The following is a 27,793-nucleotide window of genomic DNA, read 5'->3' on the forward strand; positions in this document are numbered from 1 at the left end:
GATTCTCCTGCCTCAGCCTCCTAAGTAGCTGGGATTACAGGCATGTGCCACCACATCTGGCTAATTTTTGTATTTTTAGTAGAGATAGGGTTTCACTGTGTTGGTCAGACTGGTCTCAAACTCCTGACCTCAAGTGATCCACCAGCCTCAGCCTCCCAAAGTGTTGGGATTACAGGTGTCAGCCACCATGCCTGGCCCCAATCTTCTAATTTTTAAAGATACTCTTTCCCTTCTCTTTACTCTGAGATCTAATGTATCTATACATAAGCAAACTAGGTGCTTTATATACATTTTTGTCCCAGCCTTCAGTGTAAACCTTAACTTAAATCATTAACGGAGACTTTTCTGGCACCCTAAGTTGAAAAGTTATAATGGGGAGGCTGTGAGGATTTTTTTTTCAGCCCTTGGACCATTATTTACACTAGTTTCCTTGATCTGGTTTCCTCAGCTATAAAAATACAGTCCTATCTCCTCCAAAAGTCTGTTACCGCCAGCAAGATTCACAACTGCCAAATCACCCAGGATTTTGTATTTCATTTAAGAAGTCTGACAATGCTTTTATGCACAATATGATACAGCCAAAACCACATTTACCTGGGAATCAGGAAACCTGAGCTCTAGTCTAAATCTAGCCCTAAACAAACTGTGCAACTGTAGCTAAGTTCGTTGACCACTTGGGGTCTCAGCAGAGAAAACAAAAATTTTGGAATCAGAATTGAAGCAGGAGAGTACTAAGGTCCTCCCCCCATCCACCATCTCCACCTCTGGCTCTAAAATGTCATGTCACTGTGAAATGCTCTTTCATCTTCAGGGGCCTAGTGAGAGGCCAGGGTCCCAGGCAGCAAGTGCTAGAGAAAATGTAAGGACAATTTATAAAGAAGTCCCTTGATCTCAGTTTCCCTGAACTATGCAGCTCTTCAGTCTTTAAAATGGCTACAAGACACATTAGCATTTCAAACACTGCTGTTGCCTGTGACAGGTGAACTCAGGGAGATTAGGAAGTAGCAAAATTCTGTTTTTGTTTTTCTTCAAGCCAGAATGGGTATGTAAGCATTAACGTTGCTATTATACATACTATTCAACATTCCCCATTCATTTTTCATGAACTTACACAACATATCAAAGGGATGATGCTCTACTCCTTAGTGCGTCTCTCAGAATTACAGACAGACTCATTTCACTCTGTCAGCAAACCTGAAGGCCAGAGTCTTCAGTTGTGAGAATATCTTATGGAAATAGAAAAAGCTTTACAGAATAGTATATTCAACCCCTACCCAAACCCGCATCCCCATCTTCTCCTCTATACACTGCCTCCGGAAACAAGCACTGTGTGCACAAGTCAAACAGATACCTAAGCCCCCAGTGGACAGCAGTTTAGGCACCAGTGGGCAGGCGCAGAGCAGGCAGAGGGTAAGCACTGGAGCAGGACTGGATTAAGGTTCCTCCAGAGCTGCTCCAGGCCTCTATAGCTCCTACTACCTCAACAATCCTTGCCACAACTGCTTTCCCATTCACTACAGAGAAACTTACTTGAGCATCTCTCTTCAGATATTATTGCACAGATTCACACAGAAAAAGAAAATTACCACAGGTGAGTTTGAAAAAGATGATGATGAACGACTTTGATTGTATCCCACAGGATGGAAATTAGGTTGAAAGACTGGGAGTTTGGGGTGGTCGCAGTGGCTCACGCCTGTAATCCCAATGCCTTGGGAGGCCAAGGTGGGTGGATCACTTGAGGTCAGGAGTTCAAGACTAGCCTGGCCAACATGGTGAAATCCTGTCTCTACCAAAAATATAAAAATTAGCCAGGCGTGGTGGCATACACCTGTAATCCCAGCTACTCGGGAGGCTGAGGTGGGAGAATCGCTTGAATCTGGGAGGTGGAGGTTGCAGTGAGCCGAGATCGTGCCATTGCACCCCAAACTGGGCGACAGAACAACTCTGTCTAGAAAAAAAAAAAAAAAAACAAGGCCGGGCACGGTGGCTCACGCCTGTAATCTCAGCACTTTGGGAGGCCAAGGCAGGCAGATCACGAGGTCAGGAGATCGAGACCATCCCGGCTAACATGGTGAAACCCCATCTCTATTAAAAATACAAAAAAATTAGCCTGGTGTGGTGGTAGCTGTAGTCCCAGCTACTTGGGAGGCTGGGGCAGAAGAATGGCGTGAACCTGGGAGGCAGAGCTTGCAGTGAGCTGAGATCGGACCACTGCATTTCAGCCTGGGCAACAGAGTGAGACTCCATCTCAAAAAAAAAAAAAAAAAAAAGAAAGATTGGGCGTTTGGAACCATCAGTTCTAGTTCCTACTCTGCTTGTAACTGGGAAGCCATGGGCAAGTCATCTGGCAACTCTGGACCTTAGTTCTCTCACTTATAAAATGAGTAGGTTTGACAAGACAATCTCTAGTATATTTGTCAGATCTAAACTTCTATTAGTCTATAGTAAGATTACTAAGAACCAGGAAAGCATGGTTTATATTATAAATCAAACTTGGCTATAATATGGAGAACATTTAAATATATAGATTCTGAGGCCCCACCCAGGACCTTTACAGAGTCCCTTATACAACTGACTGGACCACATGACCAAAGGATAAGGATAAGCTGGCTGGGTGAACCTGTGCTGGTATTCAGGAATTGACATTCTGTGGGGATAAGTATTCACATTAATGAATGGAGAAATGTCTATTTAATTTGCAAACGATCACAAGCTAGCGGGGCAAATCAGTATTTCAAACAAACTTAGAGATTGAAGGAATGGTCAGAAGCCAAGAGCATAAATGTCAGAGAGGAAAGATCAAAGGTATTGCCCCTGGAGGAGAAAGAGAAACTTCACTAAGATGAAGTTAGCAAGGCATATATACCAGAAAAAGATCTGAATGTCAGAGTAGATAACTGACCAGGAATCAGAAAATTAGCAGTGGGCCTGAAGGAATGTAGGAATTGACTGAGGTTGTCCTCACTTTGCATGGTTCTTAGATGAAAGAATGTCAGTCCCCAAACAACAGGGTTGAAATTTCAGTTGCCATGGTTTATTAACTGTGAGTAATTACATGAAGTACAAACTTGATTGCTAGCTCTTCAGTTCACAACATAAATAACAGATGTGTATCACGATCAGTGACAAATCACGTCACTTCTTTCACAGTCTGTCGGTGACTAGTCACTGTGCATCTGTTATTCAGTTAATGCACAAACAACAAAGTGTGCAGTGGGGTTGCCTCCTTGTCTTCCAATGATGAAACCCAAAAATGATAACTGAAAGAGGGAACTGGCTAACGAAGATGAAAATGCAGCAAAGTAACAAAAAGTGGTAACAGGAATGTAAATAGGGTTATAGAAGAAATAGCTAACTGTGAGATTATTGACATTGCTGCTATTTAAGGGGCTCTAGATATGCACCAGAGGAACTTAGTGAAGGCAAACTAATCAATGTAAATGAGGAAAGTGGTTGTGACGAAACGTATGAAGATGTCCCAGAGGAAGCGATGCTGGCAAAAACTTCACATCAAAGAAACTCTTGCAGATATTTCATGACACTGAAAGCATAAAGTGTAAAATATTGGAAGCTCATCCAAACTTAGAAGGGAGTATGATGACAATTCACCAAGGCACAGAAAAGATGTTTTCTCAGTATCATAAACTATATGACAAAAAGGAGGCAAGTACTGTTAAAGTACTTGGGATTTTTTTTTTTTTAATAAATACGGACATACCTGGTTTTACTGTGCTTCACTTTATTGTGCTTTGTAGATATTGTGGGTTTTTTTTTTTTAAATAAATTCAAGATTTGTAGCAAGCCTGCATTGAGCAAGTCTTTCAGCACCATTTTCCCAACAGCATGTGCTCATTTTGTGTCTCTGTTGCATTTTGTTAATTCTTGCAATATTTCAAACTTTTTCATTATTATGTTATGTTAATCTGTGATCAGTGATCTTTGATGTTACTATTGCAATTGTTTTGAGGTGCCATGAACCACACACATAGAAGACAGTGAACATAACCAATAAATGTGTGTGTCCTAACTGCTCCACTGACAGGGTATTCCTCCATTTTCCTCCCTCTCTTCAGGCTTTCCTATTCCCCCAGACACCACAATATGAGGAAATTAAGCCAATTAATAACCCTACAACGGCCTCTAAGTGTTCAAGTGAAAGGAAGAGTCACATGCCTCTAACTTCAAATCAAAACCTAGAAATGATTAAGCTTAATGAGAAAAACATGTTGAAAGGCCAAAAGCTAGGCATCTTGTGCCAGTTAGCCAAGTTGTGAATGCAAAGAAAAAGATCTTGATGGATATTCAAAGTGCTACTCCAGTGAACACATGAATGGTAAAGTGAAAGAGCCTTCTTGCTGATATGGAGAAAGTTTTAATGGTCTAGACAGAACAGCGGTCCTCAACCTTTTTGGCACCAGGGACCAGTTTTGTGGAAGACAATTTTTCCATGGACCAGGTTGCAGGGGGTTTCGGGATGATTCCAGCACATTACAGTTATTGGGCACTTTATTTCTATTATTACTTTTTTTTTTTTTTTTTTTGAGACGGAGTCTTGCTCTGTCACCCAAGCTAGAGTGGTGCGATCTCGGCTCACTGTAACCTCAGCCTCCTGGGTTCAAGCGATTCTCCTGCCTCAGCCTCCCAAGTAGCTGGGACTATAGGCATGCACCACCACGCCTGGCTAATTTTTGTATTTTTAGTAGAGATGGGGTTTCACCATGCTGGCAAGGCTAGTCTCAAACTCCTGACCTTAAGTGATCCCACCTGCCTCGGCCTCCCAACATGCTGGGATTACAGGTGTGAACCACCATGCCCAACCTATTATTACATTGTAATATATAATGAAATAATTATAAATTCACCATAATGTAGAATCAGGGGGAGCCCTGAGCTTGTTTTCCTGCAATTATATAGTCCCATCTGGGGGTCATGGGAGACAGTGACAGATCATCAAGAACTAGATTCTCATAAGGAGCATGCAATCCAGATCCCTCATGTGCACAGTTCACAATGGGGTTCGCGCTCCTATGAGAATCTAATGCTGCTGCTGATCTGACAGGAGGTGGAACGCAGGTGGTAATACAAGTGATGGGAAGTGGCTGTAAATACAGATGAAGCTTCTCTTGCCCCCCCCCACCACTCACCTCCTGCTGTGTGGCCTGGTCTGTGGCCTGGGGGTTGAGGACCCCTGGACAGAAGATCAAACTAGCCACAACATTCCCTTAAGCCAAAACCTAATACAGAGCAAAGTCTCCAGCATTGAGGCAAGACCCTTTTGCAGCAAAAAGATTACTACTCACTGAAGGCTCAGATGGTCATTAGCACTTTTTTTTTTTAGCAACGAAGTGTTTTTTAAGGAAGGTATGTGCATTGTTTTTTTAGACATATGCTACTGCACAATGAATAGACTACAGTATAGTGGAAACATAAGTGTTTTTTTAATAAGGCATGCACTTTTATTCAACTGGTCTCAAGTCAGTGTACAGGTATGCCCTGGCTACCTCCACCCACTCCCAGGGAGACAAAAAGCCTTCATACATCTCAAGTTGGGGGACAAAAAAGGGGGGCCACGGAAGCTGATCATTCAAAATAAAACAAAATAAAGAAGTATTAAGGCAAAGATTAAAAAAAGTTGTATTACATAATTTACATGAAAGCAATGCTATCACCTCCCCTGTGTGGACACGGGAGAGGATTGGGCCACTCTCCTTAGAGAGAAGTGGGGTAGCTTTTAGGAGGGCAAGGTACTTCCTGTAATAACGCATCTCACGATATTTGGAATGACTATTAAAAAAAGAACAATGTACAATCAAAGTCCCTGGCCACACTGTAGAACTTTGGGGGATGCTCACTCCAACCAACTGCTGTCACCTTCACCATTCCAGTTTTTAAATCCTGAGTCGAGCCAAACAAAACAAAACAAAATAAAAAAAACAAAGTCATGCCAATCTCATCTTGTTTTCTGCGCAAGTTAGGTTTTGTCAAGAAAGGGTGTAACGCAACTAAGTCACAGTCCGCCTAGAAGCATCTGCGGTGGATGATGGAGGTGCCTGACTCATCATATTCCTGCTTGCTGATCCACATCTGCTGGACGGTGGACAGCCGGGCCAGGATGGAGCTGCCGATCCACACGGAGTACTTGCGCTTGGGAGGAGCAGTGATCTTGATCTTCATTGTGTGGGCGCCAGGGTGGTGATCTTCTGCATCCTATCGGCGATGCCAGGGTACGTGGTGGTGCCGCCAGATAGCACTGTGTTGGCATACAGGTCTTTGAGGATGTCCACATCACACTTCATGATGGAGTTGAAGGTAGTTTCATGGATGCCGTGGGATTCCATGCCCAGGAAGGAAGGCTGGAAGAGCGCCTCAGGGCAGCAGAACTGCTTTTGCTGATGATGATGACCTGGCCGTCGGGCAGCTTGTAGCTATCTCCAGGGAGGAGCTGGAGGCCACCATGGCCATCTCCTGCTCGAAGTCCAGGGTGACATAGCACAGCTTCTCCTTGATGTCATGCACAATTTCCCGCTTGGCTGTGGCGGTGAAGATGTAGCTGTGCTAGGTGAGGATCTTCATGAGGTAGTCAGTCAGGTCCTGACCAGCCACGTCCACACGCAGGATGGCATGGGGGAGGGCATACTCTTCATAGATGGGCACAGTGTGGGTGACCCCGTCACCGTAGTCCATCATGATGTCAGTGGTAGGCCAGAGGTGTACAGGGACAGTACGGCCTGGATGGCCACGTACATGGCTGGCCTGTCGAAGATCTCCAACATGATCTGGGTCATCTTCTTGTGGTTGGCCTTGGGGCTCAGGGGGACCTTGGTCAGCAGCATGGGGTGCTCCTTGGCAGCCACACACAGCTCGTTGTAGAAGGTGTGGTGCCAGATCTTCTCCATGTCGTCCCAGGTGGTGACAATGTCCTGCTTGATGGGGTACTTCAGGGTCAGGATGCCTCTCCTGCTCTGGGCCTCGTCGCCCACATAGGAGTCCTTCTGACCCATGCCCACCGTCACGCCCTGGTGCCTGGGGCGCCCCACAATGGAGGGGAAGATGGCCCGGGGTGGGCATCATCACCCGCAAAGCTGGCCTTGCACATGCCAGAGCCATTGTCGATGACAAGCATGGTGATATCATCATCCATGGTGAGCTGGCGGCGGGTGTGGACGGGTGGCAGAGAGGCGAGGGCAAGGCTCTGTGCTTGCAGGGTGGACACGGTCTCAGCAGAAACATAAGTTTTATATGCACTGGGAAACCAAAATATTTGTCTGACTTTGCTTTTTTGTGATATTTGCTTTTTGCAATAGTCTGGAATCAAACATGCAATATCTCTGAGGTACGCCTATAAATAAAATTTCTTTTCTCATTATTTATAATGTTTTAAATTACAGCTTACTAACATTAGTTTTACTATGTTTTTTCATTTCTCTATACATTTATAACCAACAGAAATAGAGTTTCAAATGTTTTGACACACATTTACGTATCACAAATTTTCTCATTGATTATTAAGATCATATAGAGTCAGCTAGCATGGTAATTTTTGGTCTCACATTAGTGTGCAAAGCAAAAACTACAAGTATTTAGGAACACGAGGTGAGTTTTTCACCGTACTAAGTACTCATCTGATATTTCTACAGCACTGGGTGCAGTTTAAGCTTTACAGCCAAAGATTGCCATGGAAAATGAAGAGAAGATAATAATAACAGGTAAGAGACTAAAAAAACTGGCCATAGAAAAACTGTTTAAGGAACTTGACAGATTTTAGCCACTGAAAAGACAGTTGAAGTGGTAATTTAACTATGGCTGATCTTCAATGACTTTTACATAAAGGATACTGACTAGTCATTATACATCTCTATAGATGACTGAACAAACAAATTTTAACTGGAATATGATGGATTTGGGTTAACTTAAAAATGAACTTACAGTGAAAGAGGTACTATATATCAGAACAGATTTCAAAGAGAGCTCTGTAATTTTCTTTCTGCAAGTCCTAAAATGAAAAATTAGCTCTTATCCAATTAGAATGGTTTAAGTTTTGAAAACAGGCAAGGGAAGATGGACTGTATGACCCGTACAGGTCTCTGCCAGAGTTAAGATGCTGTGATTTTTATCACTGTAGAACTGTATTTTACCTGAAGCTGCCAATTATTTTTGAGCACTGTACTTAAATTGTTCTTTGCTTTGCACATTCAGCTCCCTTTCTCCCAGATCCTCTCCAGCTAAAGGGTATTAGATTATGGAGTGGAACTCTGATGGGAAAGGAAAGCTGCAGAACAATCCTTTTTTCAGTGAGGCTCTGTGATGGGGACTGCAGTGGCTTTGATGTACGCAGCTCCCACAGCATCGGTGCATCCATACAAATGAGCCCTGAATGCCTGGGACAGGTCTTTGCTGCTGCTGCTACTGCTGCTGCTGCATTCTGTGCCCTCAGACAGTACTGCTCCAGAGCACCTGCCTGGGTTTGAAATATGGATATTCATTATAAAAATCCATAAATTCATTGCCAAATTGGGCATATTAACACCCTCCCAAGACAAGGCATTTACAGGGAGGACAAATATTGACCTTTTGATCTGTCTTTGGTGCTGATAATTCTGGAACATTAAACTAGACAGTTCTTGCCACAAAAAATGCACAATCTCGTCTCTATTAAAAATCATCAGGCCTACCAGGTAAGGGATTGATATTTTCAAACAGGGCACTGATGTGTTCACCATTCTCCTGTTTTCTCAACTCCATTTATGTATTAGCTCTGCTAAACTCGAATCTTGGTCCAACATTCTTTGGAGATGGCTCAATAATAAAATCTCTAACACAGCACAGTGTCCTAGCCCTGCATCCTTTTACTAATTAGTAGGTTTCCAGAAGAAAACCATGTGTCAGAAAAAATCCAAACCCTGAATGCTGATAGCTCCCAACAAGATGAAGTATGAGAGAAACAGAAACTCTTTAAACTATAAGTTATTTGAGGATAAGGTATCTTCTATTAAAAAAATACTACTAGGAATATTTGCTTTCTACTATAATTCTGGCTTTGAAAATAATAAAGTTGGCTTTAGAAATAGAGACTACAAATATTCTCCACTAATGAGTCTCACAGCAGAAATGAAATTTGTTCTTTAATCAAACTTCCAGTTGGAGATTGTTCTGAGTTTGTTTTTGTTTTGTTTTAATCTGACGTGGAGTTTTAGACTTCAGAATTGTCTCTATAGCAAAAATGTAAAGTATTGGTTGGTGGTTGGGCATTCCTGAATATGTCGAAATATTTACTGATGAGAAGGTTGTAAATTCTTTTTTTTTTTTTTGCAAGGGACTGGAGTTTTATATTTATTTTTATTTTTTTGAGATGGAGTCTTGCTCTGTTGCCCAGGCTGGAGAGCAGTGGTGCGATATCAGCTCACTGCAACCTCTGCCTCTGGGTTCAAACAATTCTCCTGCCTCAGCGTCCTGAGTAGCTGGGACTACAGGTGCATGCTACTATGCCCAGCTAATTTTTGTATTTTTAGTAGAGACAGGGTTTCACCACATTGGCCAGACTGGTCTCGAACTCCTGATCTCAGGTGACCCACCTGCCTTGGCCGCCCAAAACGCTGGGATTACAGGTGTGAGCTGCTGCACCCGGCTGGACTGGAGTTTTATTATTACTCAAATCAGTCTCCAATTCTTATTTTATTTTTAGAGATGGGGTATTCCTCTGCCCAGGCTGGAGTACAATGGCATGGTCATTGCTCATTGTAACCTCAAACTCAGGCTCAAGTGGTCCTCCTGTCTCAGCCTCCCAAAGCACTGGGATTACAGGCATGAGACAATGGGCACTTTTTCTTTTTTTGATGTAGATGTTTATTGCTACAAACTCACCCCTTAGCACTGCTCTTGGTGCATTCCATAAGTTTTGGTATTTTGTATTCTATTTTGTCTCAAGATATTTTAAAAGTTCCCTTTTAACTTCTTGACCTATTTGTTGTTTAGGAGCATGTTGTTTAATTTCCATATATTTGGAAATTTCCTAAAATTCCTCCAGTTCTTAACTTCTAGTTTCATACTTTGGTGGGCAGAAAAGATATTTGATATGATTTCAATCTTCTTAAACTCATTTAAATTTATTTAGACTTGTTTTGTGCTCTAACATAATGGTTTTTTGTTTTGTTTTGTTTTAGAGATGGAGTCTCATTCTGTTGCCAGGCTGGAATGCAGTGGCACGATCTCGGCTCACTGCAACCTGCAACTCCCAGGTTCAAGCAATTCTCCTGCCTCAGCCTCCCGAGTAGCTGGGACTACAGGTGCGTGCCACCATGCCCGGCTAATTTTTTTGTATTTTTAGTAGAGACAAGGTTTCACCTTGTTGGCCAGGTTGGTCTCAATCTCTTGACCTCGTGATCCGCCCGCCTTGGCCTCCCAAAATGCTGGAACTACAGGCGTGAGCCACTGCATCTGACCCTAATATATTATTTACCCTGGAGAATGTTCCATGTGTGCTAGAGAAGAATGTATATGATGTCGCTGCTGGATGCAATGTTCTGTATATGTCTGTTAGGTCCATTTGATGTAAAGTACAGTTTAAGTCCAATGCTTCCTTATTGATTTTTTTTGTCTGGATGAAACGTCCATTGCTTAAAGTTGGGTATCAAAGTCCCCTACTATTATTGCGTTGCGATCTATCTCTCCCTTCAAGTCCTTTAATATTTGTTTAATATACTTAGGTGCTCCAGTGTTGGTGCATCTATATGTATAATTGTTATAGTCTCTTGATGAATTGACCTCCTTATCTTTATATAATGACCTTGTCTCATTTTACAGCTTTTGACTTAAAGTCTATTTTATCTGACATAAGAATAGTTACCCCTGCTTTCTTTTGATTTCTATTTGCATGGAATATGTTTTGCCGTCCTTTTACTTTCAATCTATGTGTGTCCTTAATGGTGAAATGAGTGTCTTGTAGGAAGCATATAGTTGGGTCTTGTTTTTTAAATTAATTCAACCATTCCATGCCTTCTGATTAGAGAATTTAATCCATTTACATTCAAAGTAATTATTGATAGGTAGGGACTTACTATTGCCATTTTGTTAGTTGTTTTCTGATTGTTTTGTGGATCCTTTTTTCCTTCTTCTCTTGCTATCTTCCTTTGTGATTTATTTTCTCTAGTGTTAGGCTTTGATTCCTTACTTTTTATTTTTTGTGAATCTACTATAGGCTTTTGTTTTGTGGTTACCATGAGGCTTACACAGAACATCTTATAGTTATAACAGGCCATTTTAAACTGGTAACAACTTTGAGTGCGTAAAAAAACTCAATTATTTTACTCTACCTGCCCCTCATATTTTATGCTTTTACTATCAACATTTACATCTTTTTATATTGTGTATTCATTAATCAATTATTATAGCTATTATTATTTTTATTTTACTTTTCTGAGAGAAGGTCTCATTCTGTTGCCCAGCCTGGAGTTCAATGGTGCAATACTGGCCTCCCAGGTTCAACTGATTCTCCTACCTCAGCCTCCTGCATAGCTGGTACTACAGGCACATGCCACCACACCCAGCTAATTTTATTTTTTGGTAGAGATGGGGTTTTACCATGTTGGCCAGGCTGGTCTCAAACTCCTGACCTCAAGTGATCTACCAACCTCAGCCTTCCAAAGTGCTAGGATTACAGGCGTGAGCCACTGCACCCTGCGCTTAGTATTTTTAAATAGTTTTGCCTAACCTTCATGCTAAAGATATAAGTAACTTACACACCACCATTACAATATTATTCTGAATTTGACTGTGTACTTACTTTTACCAGTGAGTTTGTATGTTTTAATGTTTACTAATTAGCATCCTCTTCTTTCAGCTTGAAGAACTCCGTTCAGCCTTTTTCATAAGACAAGTTTGGTAGTGATGAACTCCCTCAGCTTTTGCTTATCTGAGAAAGCCTTTCTCTCTCCTTCATTTCTGAAGGACAGCTTCCAGGTATTCTTGTTTTCTCCTTTAGCACTTTGAATATAGTCATCCCTCAGCATCTGTGGGGAATTGGTTCCAGGACCCTTTGAGAATACCAAAATCCACAGATGCTCAAGTCCCTTATATAAAACAATATAGTATTTGCATATAACAACATATGCATATCCTCCCACACATTTTAAATATCTAGATTACTAGTAGTACCTAATACAAAGTAAATGCTATGTAAATAGCTGTTATGCTGTATTGTTTAGGGAATAATGACAAGAAAAAAAAGTCTGTACATGTTTAGTACAGATGTAACCAATGTAGGCTTAACTACATTTGTGATCCATGATTGGTTAAATCCATGGATGAAGACCCTGCAGCTACAAAGGGCTGAAGCCTGATTTCAAAGAGGCTGGCCTGGTGCTGGGGTGTGCCTGGAGCCTGAGTTTGTGGGGGCAGGCTGGGTCCTAGGTCCACAGGAGCTGGCCTGGAGCATGGGTCTCCAGGAGTGGTCCTGGAGACATGGTTCATGGAGACTGTCCTGGCACTGGTGTCTACAGGGGTGGGTCTGGACCATGGGTCTGCTGAAGCAGGTTTGGATTCTGGGTCCACTGGAGGTTGGGTCTATGGGGACTGGCCTGGAGCCTGGGGCCAGCCTGGTGTTAGGGCAGGAATGAAGCTTGGATCTGTAGGGGCTGGTCTGGAGCCTGGGATCATGGGTACTGGCATGGTACCTGGAACCCTGGGGACTGGCCTGAAGACTGGGTCCATGGGGATATGCCTGGAGGTTAGGTCTGGAGGCTAGGTTTTTGAGGGCTAACGTAGGTCCTGGAGCCGTGAGAGCCAGCTTGGAACCTTGGTCCACATGGATGTTCCTAGAGCCTGTGTCCATGGGTTCCAGCCCAGTGCTGGGGTCTACTGGGATGAGCCTGGACCCTGGATGTGCTAGAACAGGGCTGAACCCCAAAGCTGCTGGAGTGTAGGGCTGCAGAGGCTCCCCTACAGGGTGGGGTCACGAGGATCAGCCTGGCCTGGAGCCCGTGTCTGAAGGTGATGGCTTGGTGCCTGAGGCCTAGGCTTCTGCCTTGGCACTGGGGCAGGCTTAAAGCCTGGGGTTGTGTGGGCTGACCTGCCTCTGGGCTGTTCTGGAACCTGGTGTGGGCCTGCAGACTAGGTCTGCAGGGGCTGGCCTGGAGGCAGGGTCCACTGAGCAGGCCTGGAGCCTGGGGCTGCAGGATCTAGCTTGGCACTGTGGTGGACTTGGAAGCCTAGTCTGTAGGTACAGGCCTGGAGTCAGGGACCATGGGGCCTACCCAGTGATGGGTTTTACTGGGACAGGCCCAGTGTTGAGGAATGAGGCAATGTCCGGTACTCACTCTCCTTCCCTCACACAGAGGGTATCTTTCTCCATGCTGTGCTGTCTGAGGTTTGGGGAAGTGTGACGAGGGTAACGTAAAACTGTCTTTCCTGCCCTCTTCAATGTATCTTTTCTTATTTCTACATGATACCTCATTGCTGTACTCTCTCATCTGATTTCCCTAGTTCTTGTGAAGGTATTTTCATGCATGGGTAGTTGTTTACGATGATATTTCTGTGAGGGGATGAGTGCTATAAAGTTCAATTTCACCATCTAGCTGATGTTCAAACCCTCAGTTTCTCTCCTATAGATTCTTACTGAATTGATCTGAGTGGGGATTGCCTTTTTTTTTTAAGCTCCTCAGCTGATTTTTTTTTTTTTTTTTTGTATACCAGTTTGAGAACCATTGTTCTGGAATTTGCTGCTCAAAGTGTTCTGCATGTTGAAAATGCAGAATTTTAGGCTCTATCCTGGATCTACTGAAAGCAGAAACCATCTTTTAACGAGATCCCCAGATGATTCATTTTCACATTAAAGTTTGATAAACACTGCTCTTGAACAGTGTCAACCTTGGCTATATATTAGAATCATGTGGGGGGCTTTTAAAAAAATGATACATGCACTGATATTTCTTTAAAGCTTTCCAATGATTAAAACATGAATATCACTGAACTAGAATGTACAAACACAAATATCTGCTCAGGTATACTCTAGTCATGATGAGAAGAAAGAAAAGAGAGAAAGTTTCAACTCCCACTTTCAAGAAGACAGACACAGGGGACCTACCTTAACAGAAGAATGCTGCTAGCACCAGAAAGAAAATGACTCTTATGATGATAAAGGCCTGAAGGGTAACTCCCAAATTTCATTTCACAATACTCTAACTGCTATGCTTATTTACGGCATCTTTGCTCTACCTCTCTAAAACCAGCCTTCATTGTTGTCCTATTCTCTGCCCACTCCTCTCCCCAATCCACACCCAAAGATTCTACTCTTGAGATTTCTCAAGAAAACATATTTTTGACTCTAGGGAACAAAAATGGATCAAGCTCAAAAGAAATTTCCCATTCTGCAGTAAGGTTGCAAAGGATATATTCTTACCAACACATTCTTTTGTGGTTCATCTCATTCCCTTCAGGGTGCCTGCTGGCAATGACACAGGATACCAGAATTGCTGATAGAACCTAGTCTGTCTCCATAGGAGAAACTGTCTCCTTGCCTGTTGTCTCCTTGCCCCTGAGCTTTCTTGATGTAGTTCTGCTGCCAAAGTGAGTGGATTTTTCCCCTGGGCCTGATTTCTATTCTTAAGTTTTTATATTATTGAAATCTAACAGTGGCAGTTGCCTCCCCATAATCTAGACAATGCTTGCAAATGATGAAAAGGAAACATGTCTATCTATCTCTACTCTTTATAGAAAAATCAGAATGATCATGCACGCCACAAGAAACAATTAACAGTTTCAGTCCATATGACTTATGTTGTTTCCAAACAACCACAATAAAACCATAATGACAACAAAAAGATATGTTCTTCAATGTTCATGACATTGAGATCTCCCGTCTACTTCCAGTAGGCCTCTTAAAGGCCTCTTTTTTCTGTCTTAAAAAAAGTTATTATATATATTTAAGGTATACAACATGATGTTATACTATATATAGTAAAATGGTCCTTTGTGTGAGGTATTTCCTACATCACACTAAAGAGACTTTGTTAGATAATATAATTAACAAAGCTACATTTCTTCAACTGCTTCAATGTGGAACTAAGGTATTGTCATCAGGGATATAACAATCATAGCTGCTTACAGGTGGTATATGATCTGGAGCTATGATTCCTTCTCCACAAAATGGGGATAAGACTATCGCCTTTTTAGTTCTGCTACCAAGATTAAATGAGATAATAGATATATAACTTTGTAAATTGCAAAGTGGTCTACAAGATTTAGATATGCTTATTATTAGTTGGTAGGAATGAGTGACATATCCTGGAAGACAAGTAAAGAAATCATTTCCAGGACACAGCAAAAGTATTAAAGGACAGATGAAGTTCTCTGATGGCAAATCTCTGCACAGGTGACAAGGGTTCTATTTCTAGTTTCCTATTAAAGGTAAGAGGCAACACTAGACATTGCCTTTGACATTAGTTTCAAACAAGCAGACTGATCAGAGGCAATGCATATGTGATCCAACACTCCACAGAGAGGGTGTCTGTCAATTCTGTCATGACCATTAGGCTCTCTACCTTATTCAGTTTAAGTACATACAAATCCCTAAACTCCACTGCCATTCAAACTGGCAGACACTAAGGCTTGAGCACTAAAGGGAAAACAAGGGGTGCGTTTTCAGATCTAATAATGGCTGGCCAGAGGATTCTATCCCTGGCAGCACAGCTGCTTCTACCAGGAAATTGATGAGATGAGCTTGTGAGATGATGGCTGATTTCACATCAGGAAGTTCAGTATGATTTGAATGAAAGACTCTGCATTCCAAGACTCCGCCCTGCTGTGAGATAGGCAGGCCTATTTCTATCCAGCTGCTCTCTACCATGCAAAATGACGTCACTTTCTAGAACACAGACAATCTCTGGGAACAACCTGCTGGCAAGCAAGCACCAAAACTTCTGGAAAAAGAAAATAAGCTGTAATCATCAAATGCTAGGGATAGGAAACAAACAGACGATAATTTCATTCCTCAGCTGTTAACACTGTTTCTTCTCTCTTCACAAGTTGCTTTCATTTTTATTTTTTTTTTCAGATGGAGTCTCCATCTATTGCCCAGGCTGGAGTGCAGTGGTGTGATCTCGGCTCACTGCAACCTCCACCTCCCAGGTTCAAGTGATTCTCCCGCCTCAGCTTCCTGAGTAGCTGGGATTACAGGTGTGTGCCACCACGCCTGGCTAATTTTTATAATTTTAGTAGAGACAAGGCTTTGACATATTGGCCAGGCTGGTCTCGAACTCCTGACCTCAGGTGATCTGCCTGCCTTGGCCTCCCAAAGTGCTAGGATTACAGGTGTGAGCCACCACACTCAGCCTTTAATTATAAGTGTGCAGTTCAGTTGTGTCAAGTACATTCACACTGTTGTGCGACCAATCTCCAGAACTCTTCATCTAGCAAAATTAAAACTCTACACCCACTTAAAAACTTTTTTCCTAGTATGCAATTCATTATTATTATAGTCACCATGATGTATATTCGGTCTCCACAATTTACTTATGACTGCAAGTTTGTTCCCTCTTACCAACATCTTCCCATTTCCCTACCCCCACACCTGACTCCTGGTAACTACTTTTTTACTCTTTTTATGCGTTTGACTTTCTTAGATTCCACATATGTGAGATCATGCAGTATTTGTCTCTGACTTATTTCACTCAGAATAATGCCCTCCAGTTGCATTCATGTTGTCACAAATGGCAAGACTTCCTCCTTTTTACAGGCTGGGTAGTATTTCATTGTATACACATGTGTGTGTATCTATATATGTGAATACGCACACATATACAATGGAATATCTATATCACAGATATATGTGTGATATACAGATACATACACATACATGATATACCATTTTATATTTGTGTGTGTGTATGTGTATATATATATATATATATGCCATGCATATGTATATATATATGCCATGATTTGTTTTTGTTTTTTTGGAGACAGCATTTCACTCTGCCACCCTGGCTGGAGTGCTCATTGTAGCCCCAAACTCCTTGGGCTCAAGCCATACTTCTGCCTCAGCTTCCCTAGTAGCTAGGACTATAGGCATGCACCATGCCCAGCTATTTTTTATTTTTTTGTAGAGACAGGGTCTTACTATATTGCCCAGGGTGGTCTTGAATTCCTGCGCTCAAGTGATCCTCCTGCTCACTCTCCCAAAATGCTGAGATTACAGGTGTGAGCCACTGCACCTCACCCTACCACAATTTCTTTGTCCATTCTTTTGTGAATGAACACTTAAAAGATTGTTTCCATTTCTTGGCTATTGTGAATAACGCTGCAATGAACAGGAGAGTGCAGACATCTCTTCAACTGATTTCCTTTGGATATATGCCCAGAAGTGGGATTGCTAGATCACATGGTAGTTCTATTTTTTTTTTTTTTCTTGAGACAGAGTCTCGCTGTATCCCCCAGGCTGGAGTGCAGTGTCACAATCTCGGCTCACCGCAACCTCTGCCTCCCGGGTTCAAGCGATTCTCATGCTTCAGCCTCCCGAGTAGCTGGGATTATAGGCAAGCGCCACCACACCCAGCTAATTTTTGTATTTTTAGTAGAGATGGGGTTTTGCCATGTTGGCCAAGCTGTTCTTGAACTCCTGATCTCAGGTGATCCACCCACCTTGGCCTCCCAAAGTGCTGGGATTACAGGTGTGATCCACTGTACCCTGTGGTAGTTCTATTTTAAAATTTTTGAGGAACCTCCATACTGATTTTCAAAATGGCTATACTTTTTTAGTATTTGGAGATAGGGTCTCGCTCTGTTGCCCAGGCTGGAGTGAAGTGGTGTGAACACAGCTCAGTGCAGCCTCAACCTCCTGGGCTCAAGCAATCCTCCCACCTCAGCCACCCAAGTAGCTGGAACCATAGGTGCGAGCCACCATGCCCAGCCTCAAAATGGCTATACTAATTTACATTCCCATTAATAGTGTACAAGGGTTCCCTTTTCTCACCAATAACAAGTATTCTCACCAATACTTGTTATCTTTTGTCTTTCTTATAATAGCCATTCTAACGTGTTTGAAGTGCTATCTCATTGTGGTTTTGATTTGTATTTCCCTAATGATCAGTGATGTTGAACACCTTTTCATATACTTGTTGACCATTTTTATATCTTCCTTGGAAAAATGTCTATTCAGCTCCTATGCCCATTTTTAAATCAGGTTATTTATTTTTCTGTTATTGAATTGTATGAGTCTCATATATTTTGGATTTAATCCCTTATCAGATAGACATATGGACTATAAATATTTTCTCCCATTCTGTGGGACACTTTTTCATTTTGTTGATGGTTCCCTCTGCTGTGCAGAAACTTTTTAATTTGATGTAGCCCTACTTGTTTTTACTTTTGTTGCCTGTGTTTTTAGTGTCATATTAAAAAAAGTATTGCCAAGACTAATGTCATGGAGCTTTCCTCCTATATTTTCTTCTAGGATTTTTATGGTTTCAGGTCTTATGTTTAAATCTTTAATCCATTTTGAGTTTATTTTTGTGTATGGCATAAGATAAAGATCCAATTTTATTTTATTTTATTTTTTTTTTGAGACAAAAATCACTTTGTCATTCAGGCTGGAGTCCAGTGGCATGAACACAGCTCACTGCAGCCTCCGCTTCCCAAACTCAAGTGATCCTCCTGCCGCAGCCCCCCAAGTAGCTGGGAGTACAGGCACATGTCACCAGGCCCAGCTAAATTTTTTGTATTTTTTGTAAAAATGGGGTTTCAAAATGTTGTCTTGAACCCCTGAGCTCAAGGGATCCTCCTGCCTCAGCCTCCTGAGTAGCTGGCTAATTAGCACCTGGATAATTTTTGTAATTTTAGTAGACACGGGGTTTCACCATGTTGGCCAGGCTGATCTCAAACTCCTGGCCTCAAGTGATCCACCTGCCTCAGCCTCCCAAAGTGCGAGCCACTGCACCTGCCTCAGCCTCCCAAAGTGCGAGCCACTGCACCCAGTTCATTCTTTATTTTGATGCCAAAAGACTCCTCGGTTTGGCCACAGTGAGCCCCTTCAAGTTGTTTCCTGTCCTTTTGACATGTCATCATTACTTGAGCACTTTTAAACTTTCTAGCACAATAAGATGTCCCAGGCCCATCTTACCCTTTCTCTGCCTTGGCCCAGAATCAGCTAGTTCTCAAAGGCACCTGATTTTTTTAGTGGAGAATGGCATTTAAAAACTTACATCTGGGTGTTGTGTGATCATTGTTATTGGAGGGTCATTCGTCGCAGGCCTTCTCAGTAATGAAGTTAAGAAAGTATGTTTGAGGGTGTATATTTATATCCATTTCTGTATCTCAATGTCAAAAACCATGGGTTTACACTAATATCTCTAATTCTATTCCAATTTCAAAGGGTTCATTCTGTAGCAGGACGAGCCGCAGACAAGAACCCCTCAGACACCGAGTTGTGGAAGGAAAGGGCTTTACTCAGCTGTGAGCATCGGCGGACTCACGTCTCCAAAAACCGATCTCCCTGAGTGAGTAATTCTTGTCCCTTTTAAGGGCTTACAACTCTAAGGGGGTCCGCGTGAGAGGCTCATGATCAATTGAGCAAGCAGGGGGTACGTGACTGGGGGCTGCATGCACCGGTAATTGGAATGGAACAGAACAGGACAGGGATTTTCACAGTGCTTTTCCATACAATGTCTGGAATCTATAGATAACATAACCTATTAGGTCCGGGGTCGATCTTTAACTACCAGGCCCAGGGTGCGGCGCTGGGCTGTCTGCCTGTGGATTTCATTTCTGCCTTTTAGTTTTTACTTCTTCTTTCTCTGGAGGCAGAAACTGGGCATAAGACAATATGAGGGGTGGTCTCCTCCCTTAATTCTAGTCTCCCCCCTTTCCATACTTGTAACTCCCTTTTCTAACAATGAGAGACCTACCTCCTATTATCCTCACTTTACTTATGTGCTCAGTCCCAGGATACAAGGAAAGAATTCCCAAGTCATACCACAGCAGAAGACTGAACTCTTGATCTTTTGTTCCAAATGGGGTCCACCCACAGCCTATCCCATTTCAGTTGATGGCAACTCCATCCTTCTAGTTGCTCAGATAAAAAACCCTGGAATCATCCTGGAGTCTTTACTCTCTCTTTCATACTACACATCTATCTAATCTGTCAGAAAATCCTATCAGTTCTACCTTCAAAATGTATTCAGAATCTAACCACATCTTACCACCTCCACCGCTATCAATCACCCTGGTCCAAGCCACCACCATCGTCTTGGGCCTAGATTGCACCCAGCTAGTCTCCCTGCCTCTACCCTTGCCCCTTAATCAGTCTGTCATCAACATAGCAGTCAGGGTAGTGCTTTTAAAAATGTAAGTCACTTTCAATCACTCCTCTTAACATTCCAATGATCACAAAACACTCAGTTGTAGGTTGTTAAAACCCTGCGATGGTTCCCTATTTCACTCAAGAGTAAAACCCAGAGTCCTAAAAATGTCCCTATAACTTTCTGGCCTCACCTCCTATTACTCCCTTCATCATCCTACTTTACTCCAAACACAATAGCCTCCTTGCTATTTGTCACACTCTACAGCTATAATCTTATTTACGCCCTTGGCTATGATTCCTCCGCCAGAAATGATTATTTTACTTCCTTCAAGTGTTCAATCTCACTTCAACAAGGCCCACACTGACTACTGTATTTGATATGTATACTTGATATTACAACCACCCTTCCAACTCTAGCAGTCCCCATTTTCCTTACCCTACTCTATGTTTTCGTATTCTACAGCACTTATCACTTTCTAATATACCATATGTCATTTACTAATTTTTTTATGTTTATTATTCATTGCTTATTCTCCACCCCTGGATCACTGCTAGAATTTATGAGGACATCAATTTTTGTCTCTTTTGTTCACTGAAGAAGAAAGGGGCCTAGAACGGTGTCCAGCAAGCTGTAGACACTCAACAAATATTTGCTGATGTTAAATGAATAAATTATTAGGAACCCAGCATTATGAATTGTTTCACCCCCTATTTTGGCAGCATGGTTTGACTAAAAATTTTCTGTAAAACAATTTGATTTTTAATCTATAATAGCAATTTGGACCAATAGCTCTCATATTTATTTTTCAAACCAGCATTCTCTCAAAGAGGAATGTGTCCTTACAAGAAATTTAGTAACACACCCACACCAGTGAGCCAAGGTACTTCAAATGAATGTTAAATCAAACTTCCAGAGAAAATGCCATAGTTTTTATTTAACATGTATGTATACCTATGTGTGTACATATCAGTACAAGCATACCTCATTTTATTGTGCTTCACTTTATTGTGACTCACAGATACTATGTTTTTGTTTTTGTTTTTGTTTTAATAAATTGAAGGTTTGTGGCAACCTGGCATCCAGCAAGTCTACTAGCACCATTTTTCCAATTGCACATGCACACTTCATGTCTCTGTGTCACACTTTGTTAAATCTTGCAATATTTCAAAGTTTTCCATTAATATTATTTTTTCTTACGGTGATCTGTGATCCTTAATGTTACTACTATACTTGCTTTGGGGCACCATAAGCCATGCCCATAGAAGATGGCAAACTTAACAAATGTTTTATGTGTCCTCACAGCTCCATCAACCAGCTGTTCCCCCAACTCAGTCCCTCTCTTTGGGCCTCCCTATACCCTGAGACACAACAATATTGAAATTAGCCAATTAATAACCTTTCAATGGCCCGTAAGTGTTCAAGTAAGAGGAAAAGTCACGTCTTTAACTTTAAATCAAAAGCTAAAAATGATTATGCCTAGTGAGAAAAGCAGGTTGAAAGCTGAGATAGACTGAAAGCTAGGCTTCTTGAGCCAAATAGCCAAATTTGTAAATGCAAAGGAAGAGTTCTTGAAGGAAATTTAAAGTGCTACTCCAGTGATCACATGAATAACAGGAAAGTAAAACAGTCTTCAGGCTGATATGCAGAAAGTTTTAGTGGTCTGGATAGAAGATCACACAAGACACAGCATTCCCTTTAATCAAAGCCAAATCCAGAGCAAGGCCTTACCTCTCAATTCTGTGAAGGCTGAGAGAGATAAGAAAGCTGCACAAGACAAGTTTGAAGCTGGCAGAGCTTGGTTCATGAGGTTTAAGGAAAGAAGCCATCTGTATTAAGTCCACTCTCATACTGCTATAAAGAAATACCTGAGGCTGGGTGTGGTGGCTCATGCCTGTAATCCAGCACTTTGCGAGGCCAAGGCAGGCAGATCATCTGAAGTCAGGAGTTCGAGACTAGCCTGGCCAACATGGTGAAACCCTGTCTCTACAAAATCAGCCAGGCATGGTGGCATGTGCCTGTAATCCCAGCTACTCGGGATGCTGAGGCAGGAGAATCACTTGAACCCGGTAGGTGGAGGCTGCAGTGAGCCGAGATCACGCCATTGCACTCCAGCCTGGGCAAAAAGAGTGAAACTCCATCTCAAAAAAAAAAAAAAAAAGAAAAAAGAAATATCTGAGACTGGGTAATTTACAAAGAAAAGAGGTTTAATTGACTCAGTTCTGCAGGCTATAAAGGAAATACAGCGGCTTCTATTTCTTGGGAGGCCTCAAGAAACTTACAATCATGGTGGAAGGCAAAGGGGAAGCAAGGCATCTCACATGGCCGGAGCACGAGGAAAAGAGTGAGGGGAAGGTGCTACACACTTTTAAACAACCAGATCTCATGATAACTCTTATCACAAGAACAGCACTAGGGGGATGATGCTAAACCATTCATGAGAAGCCACCCCCACCAGGTCCAATCACCTCCCACCAGGCCCTACCTCCAGCATTGGGGATTATCTTTCAACATGAGATCTGGGCAGGGACACACATTCAAACCATATCACCATCTCCATAACATAAAAGTGTAAGATGAAGTAGTAAGTGCTGACACAGAAGCTGCAGCAAGTTACCCAGAAGATCTACCTGAGATCACTTATGAAGGTGGCTACAACAGATTTTCAATGTAGATTAAACAGCCTTCTACTGGAAGAAGATGCCATCTAGGACTTTCATAGATGGAGTAAAGTCAACGTCTGGCTTCAAAGCTTCAAAGGACAGGCTGACTCAGATTAAAGGATAATGCAGCTGGTGACTTTAAACTGAGGCCCAATGCTCATTTACCATTCTAAAAATCCCAGGATCTTTAAGAATTATGCTAAATATATTGTGCCTGTGCTCTATAAATGAAACAACAAAGCATGGGTGACAGTACATCTGTTTACAGCATGGTTTACAGAATATTTTCAGTTCATTGTTGAGACCTGCTGCTCAAAAAGAAAAAAAAAATCCTTTCAAAATATTACTGCTCACTGACACTCTACCTGATTACCAAAGAGATCTGATGGAGATGTACAGGAGATTAATGTTGTTTTCATGCTTGCTAACACCCAGTTGGTAGCCCATGGATCAAGGAGTAATTTGCACTTTCAAGTGTTATTTTAAGAAATACATTTCATAAGACTATAGCTGCATGAATAGTGATTCCTCTGATGGATCTAGGCAAAGTAAATTGAAAAACTGAATGCCATCATTCTAGATGCCATTAAGAACATCTGTGGCTCATGGGGAGAAGTCAAATTATCAACATTAACAGGAGTTTGGAAAAAGTTGATTCCAACCCTTGATTTCAAGGTGTCAGTGGAGGAAGTAACTGCAGATGTGGTAGAGATAGCAAGAAAACTAGAATTAGAAGTTGAACCTGAAGATGTGACTGAATTGCCACAATCTCAAGATCTTATGGATGAGCAGAGAAAGTGGTTTCTTGAGATGGAAACTACTCCTGGTGAAGATGCTGTGAACATTGTTGAAATGACAACAAAGGATTTAGAATATCCCATAAACTTAGTTGATAAAGCAGTGGCAGGATTGGAGAAGATTGACTCCAATTTTGAAAGAAGTTCTACTGTGGGTAAAATGCAGTTAAACAGCATTGCATGCTACAGAGAAATCTTTCATAAAAGGAAGAGTCCATTGATGTGCCAAACTTCATGGTTATCTTATTATAAGAAATTGTCACAGCCACCTTCAGCAGCCACCACCCTGACCAGTCAGCAGCTGTCAACATCAAGGCAGGACCTTCCACCAGCCAAAAGATTTTAACTTGCTGAAGGCTCAGGTAATTGTTAGCATTTTTTTTTTTTAGCAACAAAGCATTTTTAAATTAAAATATATAAATGTTTTTTTCCAGCCATAATGCTATTGCACACTTGACAGACTACAGTATAGTGAAACATAACTTTTATATGTACTGGGAAACCAAAAAATCTGTGACTTGCTTTATTGCACTATCCACTTTATTGCGGTGGTCTGGAACTGATTCTGCAATATCTCCAAGGTATGCCTATATACATATAAACCTCTGCTTTTAATGATACTGTGAGGGCCTAGAATTTCATTTGGAGTTAATGTACACATTTGACAAACTTGACTGTTTTGATAACAATGTTTTTAATCCCTTAAGTTCTCTGTCTGCTGATCAAAATGGACATTAACATCCTAACATATTTTGCATTTTCCTAGTATCTACAATGCCAGATATTTTTATCTTTTAATTTTTTGAATTTTTAAAATCTAATTTTTTAAATTAATTAACTATTTTTTTTTTTTTTTTTTTTTTGAGACAGAGTTTCGCTCTTGTTGCCCAGGCTGGAGTGCAATGGCGTGATCTTGGCTCACCGCAACCTCCATCTCCCGGGTTCAAGCGATTCTCCTGCCTCAGCCTCCCAAGTAGCTGGCATTATAGGCATGTGCCACCACTCCGGTTAATTTTGTATTTTCATTAGAGACAGGGTTTCTCCATGTTGGTCAGGCTGGTCTGGAATTCCCGACCTCAGGTGATCCACCCGCCTTGGCCTCCCAAAGTACTGGGATCACAGGCGTGAGCCACTGCGCCTGGCTGCTAATTTTTTTTAAAGAGATGGGGTCTTGCTCTGTTGTTGTGGCTAGAGTGCAGTGGGATGATCATGGCTCACTGCAGCCTTAAAATCCTGGGCTCTAGTGATTCTCTCACTTCAGCCTACTGAGTAGCTGGGGACAATCGGCAATTTTTTGTGTTTTTTTTTGTTTTGTTTTGTTTTGTAGAGATGAGGTCTCCCTATGTTGCCCAGGCTGGTCTCAAACTCCTGGACTCAGGCGACACTCCTGCCTCATTTTTCTGAAGTGCTGGGATTACAGGCATGAGCCTGTAAGGCTTTATTTCTAGAAGCCTTTATTTCATGTAGAAGGCTTTATTTTATTATTTTTTTGAGACAGAGTCTTGCTCTGTTGCCCAGGCTGGAGTATAGTGGCACCATCTCAGCTCACTGCAATCTCTGCCTCCTGGGTTCAAGAGATTCTTGTGCCTCAGCCTCCCAAGTAGCTGGGACTATAGTTGTGAGCCATCACACCTGGCTAATTTTTTTGTATTTTTAGTAGAGATGTGGTTTCCTCATGATGGCCAGGCTGGTCTTGAACTCCTGACCTCAAGTGATCTGCCTGCCTCAGCATCTCAAAGTGCTGGGATTACAGGCATGAACCACCGCGCCCGGCCACAGGCTTTTTTAACATGTGGTGCACCAAAGATTTTTGTATGTAAAATTTTGTGTAAATGTATTTTCATTGTGGAAGCTAATACTTGCATCAGATTTTCAAAGGAGTCTCTGACCTAAAATAAGTTAAGAATCACAGCATTAAACTTGTAGAGTTCCTCCATTAAAAATTAGCTTCCCAGGCCAGGCGCAGTGGCTCACACCTGTAATCCCAGCACTTTGGGAGGCTGAGGCAGGCAGATCACCAGGTCAGAAGATCGACACCATCCTGGCTAACACGGTGAAACCCTGTCTCTACTAAAAATCCAAAAAATATGCCAGGTGTGGTGGCAGGCGCCTGTAGTCCCAGCTACTGGGGAGGCTGAGGCAGGAGAATGGCGTGAACCCGGGAGGCGGAGCTTGCAGTGAGCCGAGATTGCACCACTGCACTCCAGCCTGGGTGACAGAGGAGACTCCGTCTCAAAAACAAAAAACAACAATAACAAAAAATTAGCTTCCCGACGACAGGAACCATGTCTGTCCCATCATCTTATCTTAGTTCCTACCAAGCAGTAAATAATAAATGTTGAACAAATAAAAATAAGGAAATGAATAAAGAATGGATGAACAAATCACTAATTTATTGCCTCAGCTCACACTATCTCTTCTTTGCCCAGCTTTCTAAGGGTTGGGTCACAGTAGCTCATATGACTGATAATGAGTCAGAGAGGTAATAAGACTTGCTCAATGCAGTTATCACTAAACATGGCTGGGGGGAACCTTTGTAGGAGTGAAAAAGAAATCTTAAAGATGCAAAAGACATTTGTCTTTCTGTACATTTTTAAAGTAACATGTGGCTGGGTGCAGTGGCTCATGCCTCTAATCCCAGCACTTTGGGAGGCTGAGGCAGGATGATTGCTTGATCCCAGGAGTGTGAGACCAGCATGGGCAACATGGAGAGACTCTGCCTCTACAAAATACAAAAAATTAGCTAGGCATGGTGGCACACACCTGTAGTCCCAGCTACTCAGCTGGCTGAGGTGGGAGAATTGCTTGAGCCTGGGAAGTCGAGGCTGCGGTGAGCCGTGATTGTGCCACTGCACTCTAGCCTAAGTGACAGAGTGAGACTGTGTTTGAAAAAAAAATTCACTTTTATGGAGTTTTTTGAGGCATAGGTTTCCTGGGGGCTTTGGGGTGCTGTGTACTTCTAGGTACTAAGAGGAAAGGCCCAGAGAACAGGCTGCTAAGAGCTTGCTCCAGGTCCCAGGCATAAGGGGAAAAGGTAATATTTATTACCCTTAAAGTTCCCTGTTTGGCTGTCCAACTCAGCTTATAAAAGTAAGAATGGAGACAGAAATTCAAATAAGAATTCTGCCCAGGAGTAAACACTGTGGATCTCTACTGCATCTTTTTGGAACCTGAGTATATTAGACAAAGCACAGAGGCTACTCTTCCCTAACATCATACCCTGACCTTCAAAGGGATTTAAAAATTTTTATTATCCAATTTCTGCATTATGCTGGCCATAAAGAATCATTTCTATTTATAAGGGAATTATCCACTAAGATTGATCAGGCTATTGTTGAGGACAGATTCCATCTCTGGAATGGCTGCATCTATTCTGCTGAGGGAACTTTCTGCCATGGATGGCTTGGCAATGAATTACCAGAAATACTCAAGAGGACAGCAAGTTGCCTTCTGTCTCCGCTTTACACACAGCAGAAAACCCAAGTGGTTATGGAATACAGTGAATTACCCAGAAACAATCAGTTACCAGAAGCTCTCTAGGATTACAGTGATGACTAACCTCAGAGATGAAGCCTTCCAAGAATCTCTTCTCAATTTTTTTTCCTTTCCTTTTTTTTTTTTTTTAGACAGAGTCTTGCTCTATCACCCAAGCTGGAGTGCAGTGGCACGATCTCTGCTCACTGCAACCTCCATCTCCTGAGTTCAAGCCATTTTCCTGCTTCGGCCTCCTGAGTAGCTGGCTAATTAATAACTGGCTAATTTTTGTATTTTTAGTAGAGACAGGGTTTCACCATGTTGGCCAGGCTGGTATCAAACTCCTGACCTCAAGTGATCCAGCTGCCTTGGCCTCCCAAAGTGCTGGGATTATAGGCGTGAGCTACCATGCCTGGCCTCAAGAACCTCTTCTCTAAACCAGACCTACAAATGATATTCTTGACAATGGAATGGATTATTTGAAGCACAGAAAACAGAAAGGAAGTTAAACAAACATGAATACAACAGGGAACTCTTCCATATAGCTTTTATGCTGGGCAAAAGAGCCCTAACT

At 42.1% G+C, this 27,793-nt stretch overlaps 1 protein-coding gene and 1 pseudogene across 8 annotated transcripts in view; both read right to left on the bottom strand.

Moving 5' to 3' along the window:
• The window catches only part of FRMD5 (FERM domain containing 5), a 331,205-nt gene that overhangs the window by 118,800 nt on the left and 184,612 nt on the right, over positions 1-27,793 (bottom strand). The window lies entirely within an intron of this gene.
• On the bottom strand, positions 5,935-7,227 carry LOC134808522 (actin, cytoplasmic 1-like; annotated as a pseudogene).

This window comes from Pan troglodytes, chromosome 16 (assembly GCF_028858775.2).
Source record: "Pan troglodytes isolate AG18354 chromosome 16, NHGRI_mPanTro3-v2.0_pri, whole genome shotgun sequence".
In the NCBI taxonomy this organism is placed as follows: Eukaryota; Metazoa; Chordata; class Mammalia; order Primates; family Hominidae; genus Pan; species Pan troglodytes.